Source organism: Macaca mulatta, chromosome 1, assembly GCF_049350105.2.
Source record: "Macaca mulatta isolate MMU2019108-1 chromosome 1, T2T-MMU8v2.0, whole genome shotgun sequence".
Taxonomy (NCBI): Eukaryota; Metazoa; Chordata; class Mammalia; order Primates; family Cercopithecidae; genus Macaca; species Macaca mulatta.
In genome coordinates, this window is record NC_133406.1 from 116,578,560 (window position 1) to 116,604,864 (window position 26,305).

The following is a 26,305-nucleotide window of genomic DNA, read 5'->3' on the forward strand; positions in this document are numbered from 1 at the left end:
CCGTAGCCGGGTCTACAGGCGCCCACCACCACGCCCGGCTAATTTTTTGTATTTTTAGTATTTTGTATTTTTGTATTTTTATATTTTTATAAAATATATTTATAGTATATATTTATACTATTTTTATACAAATATTTTTACAAAAATTTTATACAAATTTTATATACAAAATATATTTATAGTATTTTGTATTTTTAGTAGAGACGTTTCACCGTGTTAGCCAGGATGGTCTCGATCTCCTGACCTCGTGATCCGCCCGTCTCAGCCTCCCAAAGTGTTGGGATTACAGGCGTGAGCCACCGTGCCCGGCCTCTTGTTATTAATATTATTATTATTGAGACGGAGTCTCATTCTTGTCGCCCAGGCTGGAGGGCAATGGCACGATCTCGGCTCACTGCAACCTCCACCTCCCGGGTTCAAGCGATTCTCCTGCCTCAGCCTCCTGAGTAGCTGGGATTACAGAAGCCCGGCGAATTTTTTTTTTTTTTTTTGAGACGGAGTCTCGCTCTGCCGCCCAGGCTGGAGTGCAGTGGCCGGATCTCAGCTCACTGCAAGCTCCGCCTCCCGGGTTCACGCCATTCTCCTGCCTCAGCCTCCCGAGTAGTTGAGACTACAGGCGCCCGCCACCGCGCCCGGCTAGTTTTTTGTATTTTTTTAGTAGAGACGGGGTTTCACCGTGTTAGCCAGGATGGTCTCGATCTGCTGACCTAGTGATCCGCCCGTCTCGGCCTCCCAAAGTGCTGGGATTACAGGCTTGAGCCACCGCGCCCGGCCTTTTTTTTTTTTTTTTGTATTTTTAGTAGAAACAGGGTTTCACCATCTTGGCCAGGCTGACCTTGAACTCCTGACCTCAGGTGATCCAAGTGCTGGGATTACAGGCGTGAGCCACCGCGCCTAGCCGTGTTATGTTATTTTTGTGAATTTTTTAACCACAAGAGTAATCCACCTATTAGTTTTATCTTTTTTTTTTTGAGACGGAATTTCACACTTGTTGCCCAGGCTGGAGTGCAATGGCATGATCTCGGCTCACTGCAACCTCTCCCTCCCAGGTTCAAGTGATTCTCCTGCCTCGGCCTCCCGAGTAGCTGGTATTAGAGGTGTGCACCACCACGCCCGGCTTATTTTATATATTTTATATTTTTTAGTAGAGACGGGGTTTCTCCATGTTGGTCAGGCTAGTGTCAAACTCCCAACCTCAAGTGATCCTCCCGCCTTGGCCTCCCAAAGTGCTGGGATTACAAGCGTAAGCCACCACGCCCAGCTATTATTTCTTAAAAATAAATAATGTATGTCAGCTGGGCGTGGTGGTGAAAACCTATAGTCCTAGCTACTCAGGAGACTGATGGGGGAGGATTGCTTGAGCCCAGGAGTTTGAGGCTGCAGTGAACTATGAACTATGACTGTGCCACTGCACTCCAGCCCCTGCGACAGAGAGACCTTTCTCAAAAAATAAATACATAAATAAAATACGTAAAATGACTGGCATAGAGTAGACAATAAATGGTCACTGCTATTTTTATATTTTTACTGTTTTTTTTTTTTTTTTTTTTTTTTTTTTGAGATGGAGTCTTGTCCTGTCACCCAGGCTGGAGTGCAATGGTGCCATCTCTGCTCACTGCAACCTCTGCCTCCTGGGTTCAAGCGATTCTCCTGCCTCAGCCTCCTGCCTAGCTGGGATCACAGGCGCGAGCCACCACACCTGGCTAATTTTTTGTATCTTTAGTAGAGATGGGGTTTCACCGTGTTGGCCAGGCCGGTCTTGAACTCCTGACCTCATGATCCTCCCGCCTCAGTCTCCCAAAGTGCTGGGATTACATATGTGAGCCACTGCGCCCGGCCTATATTTTTACTTTCTATTTACTGACGCGTTGTGTTTTGTTGGGTCTACTCAGTGTTTTAAAGGTTTTTGTTTGTTTGTGTTTTGTTTTTAAGACAGGCTAGTTTCAAACTCCTGGGCTCAAGAAATCCTCCTTCCTTGGGCTCCTAAAGTGCCAGGATTACACGCATGAGCCACTGGGCCCAACCTAAAGGTGTATTTTTTTTTTTTTTTAATAACTTGTCAATACCTATTTTAAAACCTGGATATTTTAAAATTTCCCTTGAAAAACTAAAACACAAAAATAGAAGCTCTAACATTGTCGTGCATCCTCACAAAATATCGGAGGTCTTTGGTTCCCCTACCTGTCATTTCTTGGGCACCTTTTGCACTTTATGTTGAGGAAGCAGCAAGAGGACAGTCTCTAGCCTCAAGGAGTTGGGTCTGATCAGGCACAGACACTGCAGGTAATGGGGTCATGGGAAGGTTAATACTGGGCTCAGCTGAAGGAGATGTTATCTCTAAGAAGATGGTGGATATGAAAACATAAAATGCTTTCAAAATGTAAGAATTGGGCCGGGTGCGGTGGCTCATGCCTGCAATCCCAGCATTTTGGGAGGCCAAGGTGGGCAGATCACCTGAGGTCAGAGTTCAAGACCAATCTGGCCAACATGGTGAAACCCCATCTCTACTAAAAATACAAAAATTAGCTGGGTGTGGTGGTGGGCGCCTGTAATCCCAGCTACTGGGGAGGCTGAGAAAGGGAGAATTGCTTGAACCCAGCAGGTGGAGTTTGCATTGAGCTGAGATGATGCCACTGCACTCCGGCTTAGGTGACAGAGTGAGACTCTGATTCAAAAAAATAAAATAAAATAAAATAAAGTAAATAAAATGTAAGAATGGTGTCCCGAGCTGGGTACAATTGCAGGCACCTGTAGTCCCAGTGATTCGGGAGGCTGAACTGAAGTGGGAGGATCACTTGAAGCCAAGAGTTCAAATCCAGCCTGGGCAACATAGCAAGACCCCATCTCTAAAAAAAAAAGAAGAAAAAAGAAAGGAAGGAGAAAAAGAATTGTATCATTATTTGAAATTTAACATGCATATTTTTTCTTGGTAAATCCCTAAGTTCTTCCAGGATAAAGGACTATTTGTGCTACTTTATATCATCTATACTTTTTCCTATTTTATATTAGAGTTTTGTTTTTTTGATAAGTCACTGAAAACAACAACTTGAAAACACGAAGTACACCACGAAACATGGCGCAGGTCGGATCGTCCTGTGCCTCCAGGAGGTGCCTCTCCTCATCCTCCATCCAGGTCCTGAGTTCCTACATGGGTTAAGAAGATAAAAGCTTAATGCCCCTCCCAGAGGGCGGCTGGTTTATCTAGGGACTCCCGGTGACAACCTCGAGGCATATTTATAGTGCTAGCTTTGAAGGGGAAGCCCCTTTGCCCAGACCTCAGAGTATGATACAGATTATGTGAAGCCCGGCCGGGCGCGGTGGCTCAAGCCTGTAATCCCAGCACTTTGGGAGGCCGAGACGGGCGGATCACGAGGTCAGGAGATCGAGAGACCATCCCCGCTAACACGGTGAAACCCCGTCTCTACTAAAAAATACAAAAAAACTAGCCGGGCGAGGTGGCGGGCGCCTGTAGCCCCAGCTACACCGGAGGCTGAGGCAGGAGAATGGCGTAAACCCGGGAGGCGGAGCTTGCAGTGAGCTGAGATCCGGCCACTGCACTCCAGCCTGGGCGACAGAGTAAGACTCCGTCTCAAAAAAAAAAAAAAAGATTATGTGAAGCCCAGCCTTCCAGGCAGAGTAAGATATTTTAGGCCAGGGACCCTTCAGTCCTGGCCCAGTCACACCCCATCGGCATTCACTTATCTACAGGGAGGGAAGCTGCAGCACAGGAGTGTGGGAGGAGAGGAAAGGTCTGCCTTTGACATTTGTAACTGCTGAGAATTGAAGGTCAGAAATAGTTCTTTCCACTAAGAAATGGCTGCTGACCAAATAGCTCATGAGATTTCCTACTGCTGTCACCTCTCATGGCTTGGTCGTCTGAAAATATTGTATAAAGAAAAGAGTTTCCTATGCCTCAGCAACTTGTGAAATATCAGATTAAGTTTGTGGACACTGTCTCCAGGATAAAAAGTTTTTAGGCTGGGTGGGGTGTCTCACGCCTCTAATCCCAGCACTTTGGGAGGCTGAGGTGGGTGGATTGCTTAAGCCTAGGAATTTGACACCAGCCTGGGCAGCATAGCAAGACCCTGTCTCAAAAATAAACAAATACATAAATAATTTTTTAAAAGAAGTTTTTCAGGCCGGGCACGGTGGCTCACGCCTGTAATCCCAGCACTTTGGGAGGCCGAGGTGGGCGGATTACCTGAGGTTGGGAGTTCGAGACCAGCCTGACCAACATGGAGAAACCCTGTCTCTACTAAAAATAGAAAATTAGCCGGGCATGATGGTGCATGCCTGTAATCCCAGCTACTTGGGAGGCTGAGGCAGGAGAATCGCTTGAACCTGGGAGGCAGAGGTTGCAGTGAGCTGAGATTGCACCATTGCACTCCAGCCTGGGCAACAAGGGCGAAACTCCGTCTCAAAAAAAAAAAAAGTTTTTAAGAAGATTATGTAGGCCAGGCGCGGTGGCTCAAGCCTGTAATCCCAGCACTTTGGGAGGCCGAGGCGGGTGGATCACGAGGTCAGGAGATCGAGACTATCCTGGCTAACATGGTGAAACCCCGTCTCTACTAAAAATACAAAAAACTAGCCGGGCGTGGTGGCGGGCGCCTGTAGTCCCAGCTACTTGGGAGGCTGAGGCGGGAGAATGGCGTGAACCCGGGAGGCGGAGCTTGCAGTGAGCCGAGATTGCACCACTGCACTCCAGCCTGGGAGACACAGCGAGACTCCGTCTCAAAAAAAAAAAAAAAAAAAAAAAGAAGATTATGTAATAAGTAGATGTTCATCCAGCCTGTAATTCTAGCACTTTAGGAGGCCGAAGCGGGCAGATTGCTTGAGGTCAGAAGTTTGAGACCAGTATGGCCAACATGGTGAAACCCCGTCTCTACTAAAAATACAAAAATTAGCCAGACATGGCGGCGCACACCTGTAATCTCAGCTACCCCAGAGGCTGAAGCAGGAGGATTGCTTAAACCCAGGCGGCAGAGGTTGCAGTGAGCTGAGATCACACTACTGCACTGGGTGACAGAGCAAAAAAAAAATAGGGCGGGCTCGGTGACCCACACCTGTAACCCAACCACTTTTGGAGGCTGAGGCAGGCGGATCACCTGAGGTCAGAAGTTCGAGACCAGTCTGGTCAACACAGTGAAACCCCACTTCTACTAAAAATACAAAAATTAGCCAGGCATGGTGGCAAGCGTCTGTAGTCCCAGCTACTGGGGAGGCTGAGGCAGGAAAATTGCTTGAGCCCGGGAGGCGGAGGTTGCAGTGAGCCAAGATCGTGCCATTGTACTCCAGCCTGGGTGACAGGACGAGACTCCATCTCAGAAAAAAGAAAAGTAGATGTTCATCCAAAATTATCTCTAAAGATAGGAAAATAAGGAAAAAAAGAGGGGACAGGCTGACAGTGGTCTGACTTTGAGCTCAACATACTGATTTAATAATAATAATATACCTAACATGTATATAGCACTTACTTTGTGTCCCTGACTGGGCTGTTAGAAGAGCTTTACACACATTACGTCACTCTGTCCTCACTGTAACCCTGTGAGGTGGAGACTGTTACACCATTTACAGATTTGCAAACAAAGACACAAAGACAAATCCACTAGTTTGTCTCTAATCTCTCAGCTAGAAAGTGAGAGAGCCAGGATTCTAAATTAGGCGCTATTATTTGTATACATTGTATGCAAATAAAATTTCCAGAAATTTAGCTGAGTTTACTTAATAATTTTTTCCCGTGGCAGTAGCATAAGGAAGTTTTACAAATTAAATAACATTTTGAATGAATGCCTCATGTAAGATGTTGTCCCTATTCCAAGATAATGCTGATGCTAACACCAATAATAAGCACAGGTGGGGCCCAGAAATGACCATGCAGCTTTCTTTGGGTTTGTGGTCATAGCAACCATTTTCGGAAAGCCTGGTGTTTGCTTTTCTGCCTCTCCAAATCATGGTTGCTGAACTCCTTTGTTCCAGAACAGACACCCCATTCCCAATTGCTGCGTGCCAGGCTGGCCTCCAGCCGTTGAGTCCGTGTCCTGTCACGCTGTCTCCACTGTTTTGTCTCACTGATGCCGTTCTTCTGACCATTCTGCTTTGGCTTGGCCCAGCTGCCCATACTCGACAGCTGCTATGACAGCAGCCAGTGGTGACCTGTGCTCTTCCAGGGACTGGAGGGTGAGACCACCTTGCTGTGTTTACCTTTGTATTCACCACCTCACTCTGCACACAGTAGGCATTTAATGAACACGTGGGGTGAGCACTGCCTCAGCTCTGGCCACATTCCAGCATTTTCTGGCTGTTGTCCTGTCCCATCACAGCCCAACTGCCTTGCAGCTGATGAAATGATGAAGAAACAGGATGTGATCCACTCGGTAAGATGAGGATCAAGACATGAATGGGATATTCTGGTCTCCCAGTCACTGCTATGTAGATTTTATTTCTTTATTTATTTTCTTTTTTAAAAAAAGATATACTTGGTCAGGCGCGGTGGCTCACACCTGTAATCCTAGCACTTTGGGAGGCCAAGGCAGGAGGATCACGAGGTCCGGAATTCGAGACCAGCCTGACCAACATGGTGAAACCTCATCTCTACTAAAAATACAAAGATTAGCCGGGCATGGTGGAGAGCGTCTATAGTCCCAGCTACTCGGGAGGCTGAGGCAGAAGAATTGCTTGAACCTGGGAGGCAGAGGTTGCAGTGAGCCAAGATTGGGCCACTACACTCCAGCCTGGGTGACAGAGCGAGACTCCGTCTCAAAACAAAAAACAAAAACAAAAACAAAAAATACTCCTATATTTTTTCTTTTTTCTTTTTTGAGATGGAGTCTTGCTCTGTCGTCCAGGCTGGAGTATAATGGCATGATCTCAGCTCACTGCAACCTCTGCCTCCCAGATTCAAGCAATTCTCCCACCTCAGCCTCCCAAGTAGCTGGGATTACAAGCGTGTGTCACCACCAGCTAATTTTTGTATTTTTAGTAGAGACGAGGTTTCACCATGTTGGCCAGGCTAGTCTCGAACCCCTGACCTCAGGTGATCCACCCTCATCGGCCTCCCAAAGTGCTGGGATTACAGGTGTGAGCCACTGTGCCCAGCCAACTTCATAGGTTTTCATAAAACCCCAAATACAACTGATGGAATATGTATGAAAGCTGCGGAGTCATGTACAACATGAAGGCAGTGCTATTGTTAATGATGCTGTGCAAAATTATTTTGTAGCTGATGTTCTAGGTAGATCAAGACTACATTAGAGGAAGACTTCAAGCTGCCCTGCTGTGATGCTCAGTTCTTTGCTGGGGATGCTCTCAGAGTCCAACAAGACTCTGGTCAGGATTTGCCAGTGACAGAGAGGACATAATGTCTTTTCACAGTAGGTTGACAATAATGGTTCAGCCTCTGTGCCAGGAATTGGGGAAAAAAATGATGCTGCCATCTGTACAGAACCTTTCTTTTCTTTTCCCTCCCCTCCCCTCCCCTCCCCTTCCCTTCCCTTCTTCCTTTTCCTTTTTTTTTTTTTTTTTTGAGACAGAGTTTCACTCTTGTTGCCCAAGCTGGGTACAGTGGTGCAATCTCGGCTCACTGCAACCTCTGCGTCCCAAGTTCAAGTGATTCTCCTCCCTCAGCCTCCCAAGTAGCTGGGATTACAGGTGTGCACCACCACTCCTGGCTAATTTTTTGTATTTTTAGTAGAAACGGAGTTTCACCGTATTAGCCAGGCTGGTCTTGAACTCCTGACCTCAGGTGATCCACCCGCCTCGGCCTCCCAAAGTGCTAGGATTACAGGCGTGAGCCATCGCACCCGACCTTTTCTTTTCTTTCTTTCTTTCTTTTTTTTTTTTTTTTTTGAGATGGAGTTTCACTCTTGTTGCCCAGGCTGGAATGCAATGGCGTTATCTCGGCTCACTGCAACCTCTGCCTCCCAGATTCAAGCTATTATCCTGCCTCAGCCTCTCGAGTAGTTGGGATTACAGGCCTGCACCACTACGTCCAGCTAATTTTGAGTAGCTGGGACTATAAAGTGTGTACCACCACGTCTGGCTAATTAAAAAGGTTTTTTGTAGAGATGGAGTCTTACTATGTTGTGCAGGCTGGTCTTGAACTGGGCGCAAATGATCCTCTCACCTTGGCCTCCCAAAGTGTTGGGATAACAGGCATGAGCCATGCACCTAACCAGAACCGTCCTCTTTACCACGAATTCTGGCGGCAGATACGCCAGTGGAACTGAGTTCCGTGATGACTTCCCAGCTTGGCAGGCTCCTTGTGCTTGGGGGTTCTGGACAGAATGTGAGGTGGCTGTGAGGGCAGATGCTCTGGGAAGAGGGGCGAGACCACAGAGGAAGGATGGGCACTGCCTAGTGGTTGGGGGGCCAGGCCTGAGGACTCAAAGCATTTTGAGGAAACAGAGCAACCTATTGTTTTGTTCTGGAGTCTGGAATCACACTACTGTCCTGACCCCATGGCACTGTGACCAATTCCCAGGACAATTGTAGATGCTGAATTAAGAGCAGGAAATAGTACATTTTGTCTCAAGTAAGGAAGGTGAGAGAAACCCAGTTTCCTTCCCCAAAGAGGCTCCTCCGAGAACATAAACGTCCACACCATGATGGCCCCAAATTGCAACCTGTCGCCCCAGTCCAAAAGCAAATGAATTTTTTTCAAGCAGAGCAAAGGCTTACAGAGAGGTGAGCTCTGGGGGTGAGAAGGGCCCTAGTCATGCCTTCAGGGGGACCTGTCTCTCTCTGTCAGGAGCAGGGCAGGGGGTTGGTTGAGGGGGCCGGGTGGGTAGAAGACCCTGAGCGAGCTGTTTCCCTCCAGACGGGGCCTCCCGCTCCAGGGTGCTATCCCGGCCGAGGTCGGGTCAAGGACTCCAACCCCAGGACTGCCTTGAGGAAGAAACTTCCTTGAGGAAGTTTCCTTGAATTTCTAGAGAAAGCCAATTTGGTGTCAAATTAGTCTTGACACATTGGGCTGAAGGCCTGAGAAAGGCAGACATAAAAGGGTAGGAACAAGGGACAAAACTGTAACTGCAGCCAGGGAGGCGGGCAGGGCGGCCAGAGGAGAGGCAGGAATTTCATACATACCAAGGACTTGAAGTCAGATGCAGGATAGCCGGGGCCTGCTGGGAAGGAAACGCAAGTTGAGGCAGGAGGTGCTCACCCCTCCCACCACGGGCCCAGCTCATCTCAGTGGACAAAGGTGCGTGTCTGCTTTTTTTTTTTTTGAGATGGGGTCTCGCTCTGTTGCCCGGGCTGGAGTGTGGTGGCATGATCTCAGCTCACTGCAACCTCCGCCTCCCGGGTTCAAGTGATTCTCCTGCCTCAGAAAGGCCTCCTGTCCCTGCTCACAGCCCCACACCCCCGTCCCGGTAGCTTCAGGATCTGGCCCTGGCCCCTTGCTCAGCTGCAAAACCTGTGCCCTCTGGCCTCCACTGCCTCTCCAGCTTCACCCCCTCTGCCCAGGGCCAGCCTCTCTCCCTTGCCCTCTGTGGAGAAACAGCTCAGTCTCACTCTGAGGAGCCCGTTACCTCCAGGGAGGGCCCCCGCCCCGCCGCTCTCCCAGCCCAAACCCCCTGGGCAGCTCTATCCACCCCAAAGAGTCTCTCACTTTAGTGCGCCTAACAATTGCCTCGGAGGTTATGAAAATAAAGGTGCCCAGTCCCCTCCTTTGGGTGGTTCTGTTCATGAGCTCCACAGGGGTTCTTCTTTAGTTTTTGGGACAGGGTGTCTGTCACCCAGGCTGGAGTGTGGTGGCGTGATCTTAGCTCACTGCAGCCTGGATCTCCTGGGCTCAGGCGATCCTCCCGCCTTGGCCTCCCGAAGTGCTTGCATTACAGTTGTGAGTCGCTGCCCCCGGCCTCCACAGGGCCCCTTATACACACCCAAGCATGAGATCTGCACCGCCTGTTGGAAAGTTTGCCTGTCAACCAGGTATGAGCTAATTGGGGCCCTCAAACAGAAGTATGCAGGGACCATAAGTTAATTGATTTCTCAGTAACGACCTGATTTCTGTTTCCAGTGCCCATTTCCCTGGGGCAAAGGAACTTAATTGTGAATGTGGGGGACTCCCACCTTCACCTGCACGCTCTCCAGTGCTATTGTGGCAAGATGGTGTTGGTGATGATGGTGCTTCCTCACTGGGGAAAAGCTGGGGCAAGGGCTGCTGCCTCTCACTGCTCTGGCCTTGACGTAGCCAGGTTCACATCTCAGGGAGAGACGTAGGGAGGCAACACATGTCCCATGCAAGTCTGAGAACAGGTCAGCCTGTGGCAGTGCTGGTGGACCCCAGCAGAAGGAATGGTTGCGAAGGGGTCCACGCAGTTGATCTGAAGCTGAAGGCCTCTCCTCAGACCTGCTCTTCTCCAGACTCCTCACCTCCTGCCGCTGGGACTGTTCTTCAAAATCCTAAAGTCATCTTCACTCCTTTCTACCCTGATTCTAAAGTAGTAAGGAACTTTAGTACTTGCTTGTTTGTTTATTTATTGCCCAGGCTGAAGTGCAGTGTTGTGATCACAGCTCACTGCAGCCTCGACCTCCCAGGTCCAAACGATCCTCCCCGCTCAGCCTCCTGAGTAGCTGGAATCACAGGTCCTGCCACCATGTCCAGCTAATATTTTTAATTTTTTGTAGAGACGAGGTTCTCCCTGTGTTCCCCAGGCTGGTCTTGAGGGAGCTCCAGTGATCCTTCTGCATCAGCCTCCCAAAGTATTGCGAAGATAGGCGTGAGCCACTGCACCTGGCCATAGGAACTTTAGAGACCGTCTTGCCCGGTCCCTTCATTTTACAGGTGAAGAAGCTGTGCCTCAGAAGTGTCACTTGCCTTGGGTTTAGAGACAAACACAGAGTTAGATTCCATGTCCTCACAGGTGTCAAGTCTTGGTCTTTTAACCCAAAGGCTTCCTTCCCTCTCCACATATTTATGTGTCCACCTCCGTTCTGTGGCCACCACCTGCCTGAGCTGTTCTTGCTCTTACATGGATGACAGTGATCAATGCAAAACTGTGACACTTTGCTCATGGCATCCCAGGAATGCCTGACCCTTCCCATCCCTCATCTCCTGCTCATTCTTCAAGTGACTGAAATGCCACCTCTTCCAAGAAGCACATACTGGCCCAATGTGACCTCTGCCATTCCAGCTTCATTCAGCACTTGGAATCCACATGGCTCATGCCATGGTGTGACCACAGACAGGCTGCGTCTTTATGTTATTAACTTTTCAGTACTGAGATTAGAAATTCCTAAGAGCAGGGCTTGCCTTACATGTCTTGGTTTCCCCACAGGGCCTGGCACAGAGGACTGTGTGATGAAATTTCAGTCACTGATTATGTGGTGGCTGCTTCTCAGCCCCTTGCTACGTGCTCTAAGCCCCAGGTGCAGAACCAGTCATCAGGATGTGGACTTTTGTTCTCCAGTTGCTGGACCGAAGGTGGGATTCCATTCCGTGCCAGACTGTGGGACCCTTTTGTGGATCACTCTGTTTTTGTTTATGAGCAGCTCCAGGCAGAGTGTTTATAGGCTGCCCCGGCTCCCTGGCCAACTGGCTGTGTGGCGGGGGCCGTGGATCATGCCAAGCTGCAGGGTTCTGTGGAGTTTAAATGAAAAGATACACATAAAGCCCGTAACTAAACAGTGCCTGGCCCCCATAGGTCCCCCACACATATTGGCTATTTGTATTACTATTTAACTTAGAGTTAGAAGATTTGAGCCTGGGTGTGGTGGCTCACGCCTGTAATCCCAGCAATTTGGGAGGCCAAGGCGGGCAGATCGCTTGAGGTCGACATCAGCCTGACCAACATTGTGAAAGGCCGTCTCTACTGAAAATACAAAAATTAGCCAGGTATGGTGGTGGGTGCCTGTAATCCCAGCTACTTGGGAGGCTGAGGCAGGAGAATCGCTTGAACCTGGGAGGCGGAGGTTGCAGTGAGCCGAGTTTGCACCACTGCACTCCAGCCTGGGTAACAGAGTGAGACTCGGTCTCAAAAAGAAAAAAAAATCAAGTTAGAAGATTTGGCATTAAAATACTGTTTGTCAACATAAGTATGGGTGACTGTGCTCTTATCTGTCAGAGGAGGACATTTCGAAGGCCTCAGGAGGAAGCTGTGCAGCAGTCCTAATTGTTCTCAAGCAGAGGAGGGTGGTGCTTTGGTTTACCCAAGTGCTGGCCCAGGAGGCCCTCAGCTACTTTGCGTCCTGCCAGGGACCTGTCACCACCAGCCAACTCTGTTCCCCGGCTCGTGGCCCCAGATTACTGGGGATCTGAACACCAGGAGGGCCTGGCTGATTGCTGAAAACAGGTGGGTCCTGAAGGCCAGGCCAGAGCCTATTTGTGGAGAGGCAAAGTCAATTCCAGCCAAGATTCTGGAGAGAGGTAGAGAGGATTTTTTTCTTTTCTTTTTTTTTTGAGACAGAGTCTCACTCTGTTGCCAGGCTGGAGTGCAGTGGCGCGATCTCAGCTCGCTGCAACCTCCAACTCCCTGGTTCAAGCGATTCTCCTGCCTCAGCCTCCTGAGTAGCTGGGATTATAGTCACGCGCCACCACGCCCAGCTAATTTTTGTATTTTTAGGACAGACGGGGTTTCACCACGTTGGCCAGGATGGTCTCGATCTCTTGACCTCATGATCCGCCCACCTCGGCCTCCCAAAGTGCTGGGATTAGAGGCTTGAGCCACTGCGCCCGGCTAGAGAGGACATTTCTATCTCAGCCTCCATCTCCTGAGTGGGGCTGGGCACAGATACCAGGCAGAGTGAGGTGAACTTTGACTGAAAGCAAAATGACCAACCAAGACATTGGGACTGAGCCCTTCATAAGAACTCAGGTCCGAGCAAAGCGATCCTGTTGGGGCCGGCCAGGTGCCTCTTTCCGTGAAGGTGCAGGGCTCAGAAGAGCCTGGGGCTTGCGCAGAGGACGACAGTGGCTTCAGTGGCCCGGACAAAGGGCATCCCTCTCCAGGGAGGCTCTTGCAGAGCAGTGCAGCCCACACCTGCAGGGCAGCTGCAGCCTCCTCGGGCTCAAGGGAGGTGCCGCCCTCCTGTGCCCTGCCTCTCCGGGATCAGCTCCTCAGAGTTGAGGCTTGTGAGCACAGGTTAGGCATGAGGTGGGGCCACCTGGGTTAGGATCTGACTGTGGGTTTGTCACTGCCCCACCCTGCCAAGAAGGCTGAGTTAAGAGTGGGAAGGGCCTCCCAGGAGGTTCCTGCCGTGCCGAGACTTCAGCACCTTTCCCCCCACGCCATCCTTGTCCACGGTGTTAGTCCTTTACGCCATAGTTTAAAAACAGGTAAAGCACACACAGGATCCAGGACACGTCTCCTTCTTCCAGCCTCCCTCTCTCCTCCTCCAAGGCCATATCTGTACATCCTTATTAAAATACCCCAAGCATATGGAAGCACATGTGTCAATATTCTCCTTTTTCTATCATTTTTGGTCACAGAGACTCTCCTGAGAGGCTGATAAAAGCTCTGGGTTCTTAGTGCTTAAGAGTTAGAATCTGAAAAAAAAGGCGGGGCGTGGTGGCTAATGCCTGTAATCCCAACACTTTGGGAAGAGGAGGCGGGTGGATCACCTGAGGTCAGAAGTTTGAGACCAGCCTGGCCAACATGGTGAAATCTCATCTCTATTAAAAATACAAAAATTAGCCAGGTGTTGTGGCACGCCACCTGTAGTCCCAGCTACTTGAGAGGAGAATCACTTGAACCTGGGAGGAGGAGGTTGTAGTGAGCCGAGATTGCGCCACTGCACTCCTGCCTAGGTGACAGAGTGAGACTCCATCTCAAAAAAAAAAAAAAAAAAAAAAAAAAAGCTCTGGTTCTCTTCCTAAGATAGGTATACACAAAAAACATTTAGGATAGAGTTTCAGGGTTTCCACACACCATGTGGCCCATCTGCCCTACTCAGCAAGGGGTTCGGTTGTGGCTTACGTCAGTGAGGCTGATCTATACTCCATCCTCTCAAGGCCGTCTCCCAACACCCACGGCTGCCCTCTGCTGCAATCCCGACAGGAGCCTGGCAAAGCAGCTCTTCTAAGGCCCTGGAAAACGGCTGAGGCAGGCTAGCCATTCAGTTCCTTGTTGAATAAAATGAAATCTAAACTCTTGACATGGCCAAGAAGGCCCTTCACGCCTGACCAGGCCTGAGCCTCCTCCCTGGCCTCATCCCAGTTCTATTACTGCTACTCCGGCCACACTGGCCTCTCCGTTGTTTATTGGACATGTCAATCCCGGGCCACCTCAGGGTCTTTGCTGAAGCTGTTCCCCCTGCCTGGAAAAGCTCTTGCTCTCTAGTTGCACTGCTGGCTCCTGGCTACTAGGGTATCAGCACAGTTACCTTCCTCCGAGAAGCAGCATTAGAAAGGGGCGTGTGTCCTCACCCATCCCCAGCACCCTTTCTCTCTGTTGCACCATCTTAGTTTATTTTGCTCAGGGCACTTGCCACTTCTGAAATTACCTTTTTTTTTTTTCCTTAGTCATTCACTGTTTGTCTTCACCATTAGGGGGCGAGCTCCACGAAGTCAGTGGCCTTGACTGTCATCTCCCAGAACAGGGCCTGGCGCACACGCTATGCACTCAGTGAATATCTGTGGAATGAAAAAAGGATCATAGTGGAGGTGAGATAAGAATCTTGACTCAATTCTCTGTCCCACCAAGGCGGGTCCTGGCAACCCCTGGCTCCCATTCTAGGCAAAGTTCCTGCCTTTCCCTCATGTCTCTATTGCCTGCCGGCCTGCTCTTTTCCCAGATCTCTAGAGCCACGCCCTCCCAACCAGTATCTAACAAAAACTCTTTTGTGATTTTATACCTGGGGTATTTCATCTGAGTCAATTGGCTTCTCCAGCCTTAGCTCAGCTGAGTCCAAAGGTCTGATCAGTATTTCCAGTATAAAAGCCAACTCTGTGATCCCAGGGCTCAGAGCTCCACTGCAGGGGAACGAGGGAACTGACAGAGGATGGTCCAGCCTCTGCTCCCTGCCCTTGCATTCCCGGGTCTTGTGGAAATAAAGGAAAACCAACTTTATTTTTTTTTTTTTTTTTTTTTTTTTTTAGACTGAGTCTGGCTCTGTCGCCCAGGCTGGAGTGCAGTGGCCGGATCTCAGCTCACTGCAAGCTCCGCCTCCCGGGTTTACGCCATTCTCCTGCCTCAGCCTCCGGAGTAGCTGGGACCACAGGCGCCCGCCACCTCGCCCGGCTAGTTTTTTGTATTTTTTAGTAGAGACGGGGTTTCACCGTGTTAGCCAGGATGGTCTCGATCTCCTGACCTTGTGATCCGCCCGTCTCAGCCTCCCAAAGTGCTGGGATTACAGGCTTGAGCCACCGCGCCCGGCTAGGAAAACCAACTTTAAAAAAGCAAAGCTGGCCGGGCACAGTGGCTCACACCTGTAATCCCAGCACTTTGGGAGGTGGAGGCGGGTGGATCACGAGGTCAGGAAATTGAGACCATACTGGCTAACATGGTGAAACCCCGTCTCTACTTAAAATACAAAAATATTAGCTAGGTGTGGTGGTGGGCACCTATCGTCCCAGCTACTAGGGAGGCTGAGGCAGGGGAATGGCATGAACCCGGGAGGCGGAGCTTGCAGTGAGCCAAGATTGTGCCACTGCACGCCAGCCTGGGCGACAGAGCAAGGGCGTCAGCCATCTGCACTTGCATTTTGACGGAGCTTCGAAGGCAGGCAGAGGAGTAGGACAGCTTTATAGCTGAGGAAAGGGAAGGCTTCAGGTGTGCCCTGATTGGAGGCTGCTGGTGTGGGGAAGCTGCCTGTGCGTGGGCTAACTAGAAGCAGGGTATCCTGTGTGCTTGGTTAAGGGTGCTTTCCCTGGTTGGTCCTAAATTGCTTTCCCTGGTTGGTCCTAAATTGCAAGTGAGAACAAAATGAAGGAAACTGTCGGTTACTAATCAAGTTCTGGCCATTTGGGGCTGACAGTTACAGACATTATTGGTTATTGTTTAACTTCCTGGATTGTCGCCAGAGATAGCAATCTGGCTTCTTGCAAGCCTGACTTTGAGCAGGAAGACCTCCCAGGTTAATTGTTGCAGATAATGTTAGTTTCCCTGGCAAGTGACTGCAGACTGTGGGTGAGAGTTGTATTTTTTTTTTCTTCTTGAGATGGAGTTTTGCTCTTGTTGCCCAGGCTGGAGTGCAGTGGTGCGATCTCGGCTCACTCCAACCTCCGCCTCCCAGGTTCAAGCGATTCTCCTGCCTCAGCCTCCTGAATAGCTGAGATTATAGGCGCCCACCACCATGCCTGGCTAATTTTGTATTTTTAGTAGAGACAGGGTTTCTCCATGTTGATGAGGCTGGTCTCGAACTCCTGACCTCAGGTGATCCGCCCACCTCAGCCTCCCAAATTGCTGGGATTACAGGCGTGAGCCACCGTGCCCGGCCGAGAGTTGTATTTTTATATATGGTCTGGCCATTGTCCATTTGTATAATCCGTTTCTTAGTCTACACAGCAGATCAGTCATTTGGGGATTCTTTCTCCCTTACCTTAGACGTGTGACTGCCTTGGAATAGTAGAATCATTGAGTATTTCATTTCCTTTGTTCAGGAGCTCTCTACCAAAGGCATTCTCTGTGCAAAGATGGTGACAGATGCGGTAAAAAGAACAGGACAGGGCCAGGCCTGTCCCCAGAGGCTGCAGGGCAGTTAGGGAACTGAGGCGTGTTGTTCCTGCTAACTGCATATGCCACATGACTGGCTCAGAACAGGGGGTTCTTTTTTTTTTTTTTTTTTTTTTTTTTTTTTTTTTTTTTTTTTGAGACGGAGTCTGGCTCTGTCGCCCGAGCTGGAGTGCAGTGGCCAGATCTCAGCTCACTGCAAGCTCCGCCTCCCGGGTTTACGCCATTCTCCTGCCTCAGCCTCCCGAGTAGCTGGGACTACAGGCGCCCGCCACCTCGCCCGGCTAGTTTTTTGTATTTTTAGTAGAGACAGGGTTTCACCGTGTTAGCCAGGATGGTCTCGATCTCCTGACCTCATGATCCGCCCGTCTCGGCCTCCCAAAGTGCTGGGATTACAGGCTTGAGCCACCGCGCCCGGCCGAGAACAGGGGGTTCTGATGAGAGGAATTAGGAAGGCATTATGGACAGTGTGGTTTCTGGAGTTCCGCTTTGAACTAAAAGCGGGATATCTATAGATGGAAATTGGGAAGAGAAGGGCGAGGGCGCTCTTGGAAGGGAATACTCTGAGGAAGGGCACGGGTGTTGCAGGCCTCCCTCTGGTCACTCACTCTCTTCTGTGCTCGGTGCTTCGGCCCGTAGAGCCACTGGACACTGGAGACCGTGTGAAGATGCCTGCTGGGTTGTGAAGGCTTCAGTGCGGGGCAAGGCTTGGTGGGAAGAGCCTTTCTTATCAAGATGAGGAGCCTGAATTTGGGTCCTGGGCAGTAAAAATCGCAGTAATAACCTGCACTTAGTGAGCACCGGCCTCAGAGAGTCCCTGCAAACCAGGAGGCAGTTACTGTTATCATCTCCATTTTACAGATGAGGAAACTGAGGCAGTGATTAAGGAACCTGCACAGGACCACACAGTATCAGAGGGGAGAGAATGATCAGATGTTGTGCTTTGCACAAAAATTATCTGTAACTGTGCTCCCCCAGATGCTGCCTCCCGATTCAAAGTCTTTGTTCTTGAATGTGTGCCCTATTAGTAAGTACCCAGCCATTACTAAGTACCCAGCATGGCCTAAGCATTTGCATGTATTATCTCACTTAATCTTCACAGCCTTCTGAAATAAGGAACTGGGATTATCATTCCCATTTTACAGAAGAGAAAACTGAGGAGCTAAGTAGCTTCCCTGAGGTGGTACAGTCCAGCCCCTGCTCATCTAACTCTGTGCCACGCTGCCCCTTGTCAATAGGCAGGAAGGTAACTGCCCATCAGTCAGTGCTTGATCCGCAGCAGTGAATCCAGGGCCTGGGCTACGAGCTGACCCGAGTCAGGGGCTCTTGTCTTTCTGGGTCACCCTTTCAAGAATTTGATGGAAGCTACAGATACTCTCCCCAGAAAAATGCACACACACACAGACACACAGCATTTTGCATACTTTAGGAAATTCACAGATCCCTACAAATCTTTCCATGGGCCTCACTAGGCAAGTGGGCCATAGGGGAAGACGTTTGGGGTAAATGCTTCACCTTTTTGGCTCCAGTCTGGGGCCAAAGGGCAAGCCTTTGAGTTCTGCAAGGTTTCATTCTGGGGACAAGGAAAACACAATTCCACAATTCCATTCTATTTTCTTTTTCTTTTTTTTTTTTTTTTGAGACGGAGTCTTGCGCTGTCGCCCAGGCTGGAGTGCAGTGGCTGGATCTCAGCTCACTGCAAGCTCCGCCTCCCGGGTTTACGCCATTCTCCTGCCTCAGCCTCCCGAGTAGCTGGGACTACAGGCGCCCGCCACCTCGCCTGGCTATTTTTTTTATATTTTTTAGTAGAGACGGGGTTTCACTGTGTTAGCCAGGGTGGTCTCGATCTCCTGAACTCGTGATCCGCCCGTTTTGGCCTCCCAAAGTGCTGTGATTACAGGCTTGAGCCACCGCGCCCGGCCCCATTCTATTTTCATTTACTTCATCTGAGAAAGGAACAAAAAGCAGCAGCCTGCCCACCAAGCCCCCATCTTGGGGCTGACCTAATTACCCAGCTTCTCTCCCACACCCAGAGGGCTGAACGCTGCTGGAGAAAATCTTCTAATTCTGCTGGTTTCTGCCAATGCACACGTATGGTTTCTAATCCCAGCTGGGCCTTTAACACTACTTGGCAGCTCTTACTGTACCAGATAAACACTCACACCCCGTTCCCACAATGGTCATTCCAACCCTTCTTTAATGATTAATTAAGCTTTAAAGTTTTCATGCGATAGTAGAAGCCCAACTGCACGTATTTCTTTTTTCTTTTTTTTTTTTTTTTTTTTGAGACGGAGTCTCGCTCTGTCGCCCAGCCCAGGCTGGAGTGCAGTGGCGCGATCTCGGCTCACTGCAAGCTCCGCCTCCCGGGTTCACGCCATTCTCCTGCCTCAGCCTCCCGAGTAGCTGGGACTACAGGCGCCCACAACCGCGCCCGGCTAATTTTTTGTATTTTTAGTAGAGACGGGGTTTCACCGTGGTCTCGATCTCCTGACCTTGTGATCCGCCCGCCTCGGCCTCCCAAAGTGCTGGGATTACAGGCGTGAGCCACCGCGCCCGGCCTTGCACGTATTTCAATTCACACCTTCCACAGATTTATCCCGTTTCTCCCTCCACCTGTGCTCTAGATCCTTCGTTTGTTTTTTTTTGTTTTGTTTTTTTTTTTTTTTTTGCTATTTATGTACTGGCTCCTGTGCCTGTCATTGGGCTAGGCTCTGGGATGCCTGTCAGAGTCTCTGCTCTCGTGGAGCAAATAGCCCCAAGACAAAGACCATCGTTCAATACATATTAATAATTACAAGGCCGGGCGCGGTGGCTCACGCCTGTAATCCCAGCACTTTGGGAGGCCGAGGCAGGCGGATCACGAGGTCAGGAGATCAAGACTATCCTGGCTAACATGGTGAAACCCCGTCTCTACTAAAAATACGAAAGAAAATTAGCGGGGCGTGGTGGCGGTCGCCTGTAGTCCCAGCTACTACTCGGGAGGCTGAGGCAGGAGAATGGTGTGAACCCGAGAGGCGGAGCTTGCAGTGAGCCAAGATTGTGCCACTGCACTCCTGCCTGGGCACAAAACTTCATCCACTAAGTTCCCTGGAGTCTTCCTCTTGTGTCTTTTCGGTCAAACCTGGGTCAAATGCCCACCCCAGATAGGCGAAGAGGAAGAGGGTTACCATGATTGACTTAGAGCAATCATGATTTCTTCCGTAATACAGTGAGGACCCCACCTTCCCTGCAAATATTTGCTGCCTATTGGATGCCTCACTTGAGGGTCAATGGGACCACCAATTCTGCATATATATGCTAGATAATTCAGGCAAGTCCTCCTACCAATGAAAACTTTTATTTATTTATTTACTTATTTACTTACTTACTTACTTATATATTTTTTGAGACGGAGTCTCACTCTGTTGCCCAGGATGGAGTTCAGGCGCATGATCTTGGCTCACTGAAACCTCCGCCTCTCGAGTTCAAGCGTTTCTCCTGCCTCAGCCTCCCAAGTAGCTGGTATTACAGGCGCCTACCACCATGCCCAGCTAACTTTTGTATTTTTAGTAGAGGTGGGGTTTTGCCATGTTGGCCCCATGTTGGCCAGGCTGGTCTCAAATTCCAGGTTCGAGACCGGCCACCACATGCTTTTAAAATGAGTTTTTCAAGCTTTTAAAGTTTTTGGCCAGGCACAGTGGCCCACACCTGTAATCCCATCTCTTTGGGAGGCTCAGGTGGGCGGATCACCTGAGGTCAGGAGTTCAAGACCAGTCTAGCTAACAGGGTGAAACCTCGTCTCTACTAAAAATACACAAATTAGCCAGTCATTGTGGTGGGCACCTGTAATCCCAGCTACTCAGGAGGCCGAGGCAGGAGAATCGCTTGAACCCAGGAGGTAGAGATTGCAGCGAGTCAAGATCGTACCACTGCACTCCAGCCTGGGTGACAGAGCAAGACTCCATCTCAAAAATAAATAAGTAAATAAATAAAAAATAAAAATAGGCCAGGCATGGTGGCTCACACCTGAAATCCCAGCACTTTGGGAGGCCGAGGTGGGCTGATCACCTGAGGTCAGGAGTTCGAGACCAGCCCAAGCAATATGGTGAAACACTGTCTTTACTAAAAATAAAAAATTAGCTGGGTGTGGCGGTGGGTGTCTGTAGTCCCAACTTCTCGGGAGGCTGAGATAGGAGAATTGCTTGAACCCAGGAGGTGGAGGTTGCAGTGAGCCGAGATCGTGCCACTGCACTCCAGCCTGGGCAACAGAGCGAGACTCTCTCAATGAATAAATAAATACATAAAAATAGAAATAAAAATACAAAAATTAGCTGAGCATGGTGGCATGTGCCTGTAGTTCCCGCTACTCGGGAGGCTGAGGCTGGGCGACAGAGCAAGAGACTCAGACTCAAAAAAAGAACATTAGGTTCAATAGATAACAGAGACATACTCTCCATGTGCGGTAGCTCATGCATATAATCCCAGCAACTTGGGAAGATGAGGTGGGTGGATCACTTGAGCCCAGGAGTTTGAGAACAGCCTGGGCAACATAGCAAGACCCTGTCTCTACAAAAAAAAAAAAAAAAAAACTTTTAAAAATAGCAATGAAGTACTGATGCATGCTTAACATGAATGAACCTTGAAAACATTATGCTGAGTGAAAGAAGCCAAACAAAAAAAGACCACATATGGAATAATTCCATTTACATAAAACATACAGGGTTGGGCATGGTTGCTGGCACTTTGGGAGGCTGAAATGGAAGAATTGCTTGAAGCCAGGAGTTTGACACCAGCCTGGGCAATACAGCAAGACCTCTGTCTCTGTGAAAAAATTTTTAAAAAATTAGCCAGGTGTGGTGGTGTGTGCCTGTAGTTCCAGTGACTCGGGAGCCTGAGGCAGGAGGATCACTTGAGCCCAGCAATCTGAGATTGCAAAATCAACTCCAGGTGGTTACTAGTCTTAAATGAGCTAGGCAAAATGAGCTATAACTGCATTCCTGCCTGGGTGACAGAGGAAGACCCTATCTTTATAAAAAAAAAAAAAAAAAAAAAAAAAACATAGAACAGGTGGGACCAACCAAAACCAACAGATTTAAATTTTTAAAAATCAGGATTTGTATTAAGTGTAAATGGACAAAATGTTTCATTTAAAAGGCAGTGGTTGCAGACTAGATTTTTTTTTTTTCAATCTAACTATATGTTTTTTCTTTTTTAAAGACACGGTCTCACTCTGTGATCCAGGCTGGTGCAATCATGGCTCACTGCAGCCTTGATCTCCCAGGTTCAAGCGATCCTCCCACCTCAGCCTCCCAAGTAGCTGAGACCACAGGCACATGCTACCACACCTGGCTAATTTTTTTTTTTTAATGGAGTCTTGCTCTGTTGCCAAGGGTGGAGCGCAGTGGTGCGATCTCGGCTCACTGCAACCTCTGCCTCCTGGGTTCACACGATTCTCCTGCCTCAGCCTTCCCAGTAGCTGGGACTGCAGGTGCCCACCACCACACCCAGCTAATTTTTGTATTTTTAGTAGAGATGGGTTTCACCATGTTGGCCAGCCTGGTCTCAAACTCCTTACCTCAGGTGATCCACCCACAGCCTCCCAAAGTGCTGCAATTACAAGTGTGAGGTACTGCACCCAGACACATGGCTAATTTTTTAATGTTTTGTAGAGATGGGATTTTTGCCATGTTGCCCAGGCTGATCTTGAATTCCTGGACTCAAGCAATCCTCCCGCCTCAGCCTCCCAAATTGCTGGGATTACAGGTGTGAGCCACTGTGCCGGTCCTAAATTTGTTTTTCTTATTTTTAGAGATGTGGTCTCGCTATGTTGCTCAGGCTACAGTCAGTGGCTATTCACAGGTATGATCATGGTATAATGCAATCTGAACCTCCCGGCCTCAAGTAATCCTCCTGCCTCAGCCTCCTGAGTAGCTGGGACAATAAGTGTGTGGCACCATACCCAGCTATGTTTCCATTTATCTTGGATAAATACTAAACTGTAGAACTGCTGGCTTATATGGTAAATGTATGTGTAACTTAAAAACAAAAACAAAAACAAAACTCTGCTAGTTTGGCCAGGGATAGCGACTCATGCCTGTAATTCCAGCACTTTGGTAAGCTGAGGCGAGAGCCAGGAGCTTGAGACCAGCCTGACCAACATGATGAGATCTGGTCTCTACCAAAAATGCAAAAAATTAGCCGGGTGTCGTGGTGGGCGCTTGTAATTCCAGCTACTCAGGAGGCTGAGGCAGGAGCATCGCTTGAACCCAAGAGGTGGAGGTTGCAGTGAGCCGAGATCACACCACTGCACTCCAGCGTGGGTGACAGAGCAAGTCTCTGTTTCAAAAAACAAAACAAACGAACAAAAAACATCAGATAATTAACAAGATTTGAAGAATTACTGAATTGAGATGCTGAAATACTGAAGAGGATGGAAAAGTCGAGGAGTGAAGCCTCCGCTGAAGGCTGAATAACCTTGGGGTTTTGTTCTGGAAGAGGCTGAGCTGCAATTCTGGCAGCCTTGCAGGCTAGGGTGAAAAATTCAGAGTTCAGAGTCCTGTGAAGAATAGGGATTCTGGTAAACATCGCTCTGCCTTGGGTGTGATGCTTAAGGGATGCTTGCTGGGTACAAACTGACCCAGAAAATCTCAAGCCATGAGCTTGACTTAAGGTGATTTTGAAGTGCTACTGCCCTAAAGAGCCTGGCAACATAATAAAAAGTTCTCTTTAAAGGAAGACAATATTTATCCCAGGCCTCAAAGTATTTTTCTTTTCTTTTATCACTTTCTGCTTTCATATCAAAATATTTCTATTAACAATATTTCTTTTTTCTTTCTTTTTTTTTTTTTTGAGACAGGGTCTTGCTCTGTTGCCCAGGTTGGAGTGCAGTGGTATAATCTCAGCTCACCGAAAACTCTGCCTCCTGGGCTCAAGCGATCCTCCAGCCTCAGCCTCCTGAGTAGCTGGGACCACAGGTGCACACCACCATGCCTGGCTAATGTTTTTTTTTTTTTTTTAAGACAGAGTCTCACTCTCTTGCCCAGGCTGGAGTGCAGTAGCACAATCTCAGCTCACTGCAACCCCTGCCTCCAGGATCAAGCAATTTTCCGACCTCAGGTTCCTGGTAGCTGGTATTACAGGCACGCACCACCATGCCCGGCTAATTTTTGTACTTTATTTTTTTTATAGTAGAGACAAGGTTTCACCATGCTGGCCAGGCCAGTCTTGAACTCCTGACCTCATGAAGAACCTGCCTCGGTCTCCCAAAGTGCAGGGATTACAGGCGTAAACCACTGCGCCCAGCCTTACCATGCCTGGTTAATTTTTAAACCGTTTTTTGGCAGTGATGGGGCCTCACCATGTTGCCCAGTTGAACTCCTGAATCCATGTCTCAAGCTCCTGGATTCAAGCAATCCTTCCAGCTTGGCCTCCCAGTGCTGGGATGACAGGTATGAGCCACCAAGCCCAGCTACAAACAATTTTTCTTTTCTTTTGAAATGGAGTCTCGCTCTATCAATCACCCAGGCTGGAGTGCAGTGGTGGGATCTCGGCTCACTGCAACCTCCGCCTCCTGGGTTCAAGCGATTCTCCTGCCTAAGCCTCCCAAGTAGCTGGGATTATAGGCACGTGCCACCATGCCTGGCTACTTCTGTATTTTTAGTAGAAACGGGGTTTCTCTGTGTTGGTCAGGGTGGTCTCCAACTCCTAACCTCAGGTGATCCGCCCGCCTCAGCCTACCAAAGTGCAGGAATTACAGACCTGAGCCACTGCACCTGGCCAAAAAAAACTTTTTTTTTTTTTTTTTTTTTTTTAAAGATAGAGTCTCGCTCTGTCACCCAGGCTAGAGGCTAGAGTGCAGTGGCATGATCCGGCTTACTGCAATCTCCGCCTCCCAGGTTCAAATGATTCTTCTGCCTCAGCCTCCCGAGTAGCTGGGACTACAGGTGCACACCATCACACCCAGCTAATTTTTGTATTTTTAGTAGAGATGGGGTTTCACCATACTGGCCAGGCTGGTCTTGAACTACTGACCTCATGATCTGCCCACCTTAGCCTCCCAAAGTGTTGGCATTACAGGCGTGAGCCACCATGCCCAGCCAAAAAAAAACTTTAAAAAAGGAATGAGGCTGGTCACGGTGGCTCACGCCTGTAATCCCAGCACTTTGGGAGGCTGAGGTGGGTGGATCACCTGAGGTCGGGAGTTTGAGACCAGCCTGACCAACATGGAGAAACCCCATCTCTACTAACAAAAACCAAAAAATTTGCCGGGTGTGGTGGTGCATGCCTGTAATCCCACCTACTCGGGAGGCTGAGGCAGGAGAATCACTTGAACCTGGGAGGCGGAGGTTGCAGTGAGCCAAGATCGTGCCATTGCACTCCAGCCTGGGCAGTAAGAGTGAAACTCTATCTCACAAAAAAAAAAAAAAAAAAAAAAAAAGGAACGAAGTACTGATGCATGCTCAACATGAATGAACCTTGAAAATATTATATTAAGTGAAAGAAGACAAAATAACCACATATGGAATGACTTCATTTACATGAAATGTATAGGTCCGGGCACTGTGGCTCACGCCTATAGTCTCAGCACTTTGGGAGGCCGAAGAGGGAGAATTGCTTGAAGCCAGGAGTTTGACACCAGCCTGGGCAATACAGTAAGACCTCTGTCTCTACAAAATTAGCCAGGTGTGGTGGCGTGTGCCTATAGTTCCAGTTACTTGGGAGCCTGAGGCAGGAGGATCACTTGAGCCCAGCAATTTGAGGTTGTAAAATCAACTCCAGGTGGTTACTAGCCTTAAATAAGCTAAGCAAAATGAGCTATAACTGCACCACTGCATTAGTGCCTGGGTGACAGAGGAAGACACCATCTTTATGAAAACAAAAAAACAAAACATAGAACAGGTGGGACCAACCAAAACAGATTCAAATTTTTAAAAATCAAGATTTGTATTAAGTGTAAATGGGCCAAATGTTTCATTTAAAAGGCAGTGGTTGCAGACTAGATTTTTTTTTTCCAATTGAACTGTATGCTTTTTTTTTTTTTTTTTTTTTAAAGACATGGTCTCACTCTGTGACCCAGGCTGGTGCAGTCATGGCTGACTGCAGCCTTGATCTCCCAGGTTCAAGTGATCCTCCCACCTCAGCCTCCAGAGTAGCTGGGACCACAGGCGCATGGCACCACACCTGGCTAATGTTTTGGGGTTTTTTTGTTTTTTGTTTTTGAGATGGAGTCTCGCTCTGTCGCCCAGGCTGGAGCTCAGTGGTGCCATCTCAGCTCACTGCAAGCTCCGCCTCCCGGGTTCAAGCGATTCTCTTGCCTCAGCCTCCTGAGTAGCTGGGATTACAGGTGCGTGCCACCATGCCTGGCTAATTTTTGTATTTTTATTTTATTTTATTTTATTTTTTTTTTTTTTGAGACGGAGTCTTGCTCTGTAGCCCGGGCTGGAGTGCAGTGGCCGGATCTCAGCTCACTGCAAGCTCCGCCTCCCGGGTTTGCGCCATTCTCCTGCCTCAGCCTCCGGAGTAGCTGGGACTATAGGCGCCCGCCACCTCGCCCGGCTAGTTTTTTGTATTTTTAGTAGAGACGGGGTTTCACCGTGTTAGCCAGGATGCTCTCGATCTCCTGACCTCGTGATCCGCCCGTCTCGGCCTCCCAAAGTGCTGGGATTACAGGCTTGAGCCACCGCGCCCGGCCCTAATTTTTGTATTTTTAGTAGAGACGG

At 49.0% G+C, this 26,305-nt stretch overlaps 1 long non-coding RNA gene across 1 annotated transcript; it reads right to left on the reverse strand.

The window, feature by feature from the left end:
* Positions 1-8,633: 8,633 nt before the first annotated feature.
* On the reverse strand, positions 8,634-14,763 carry LOC144331506 (uncharacterized). Its single transcript, XR_013398758.1, has 3 exons — positions 14,440-14,763; positions 9,605-11,578; positions 8,634-9,119 (listed from the first exon to the last, which is right to left on the reverse strand). It is a non-coding gene; the product is annotated as an uncharacterized LOC144331506 (long non-coding RNA).
* Positions 14,764-26,305: the final 11,542 nt, after the last annotated feature.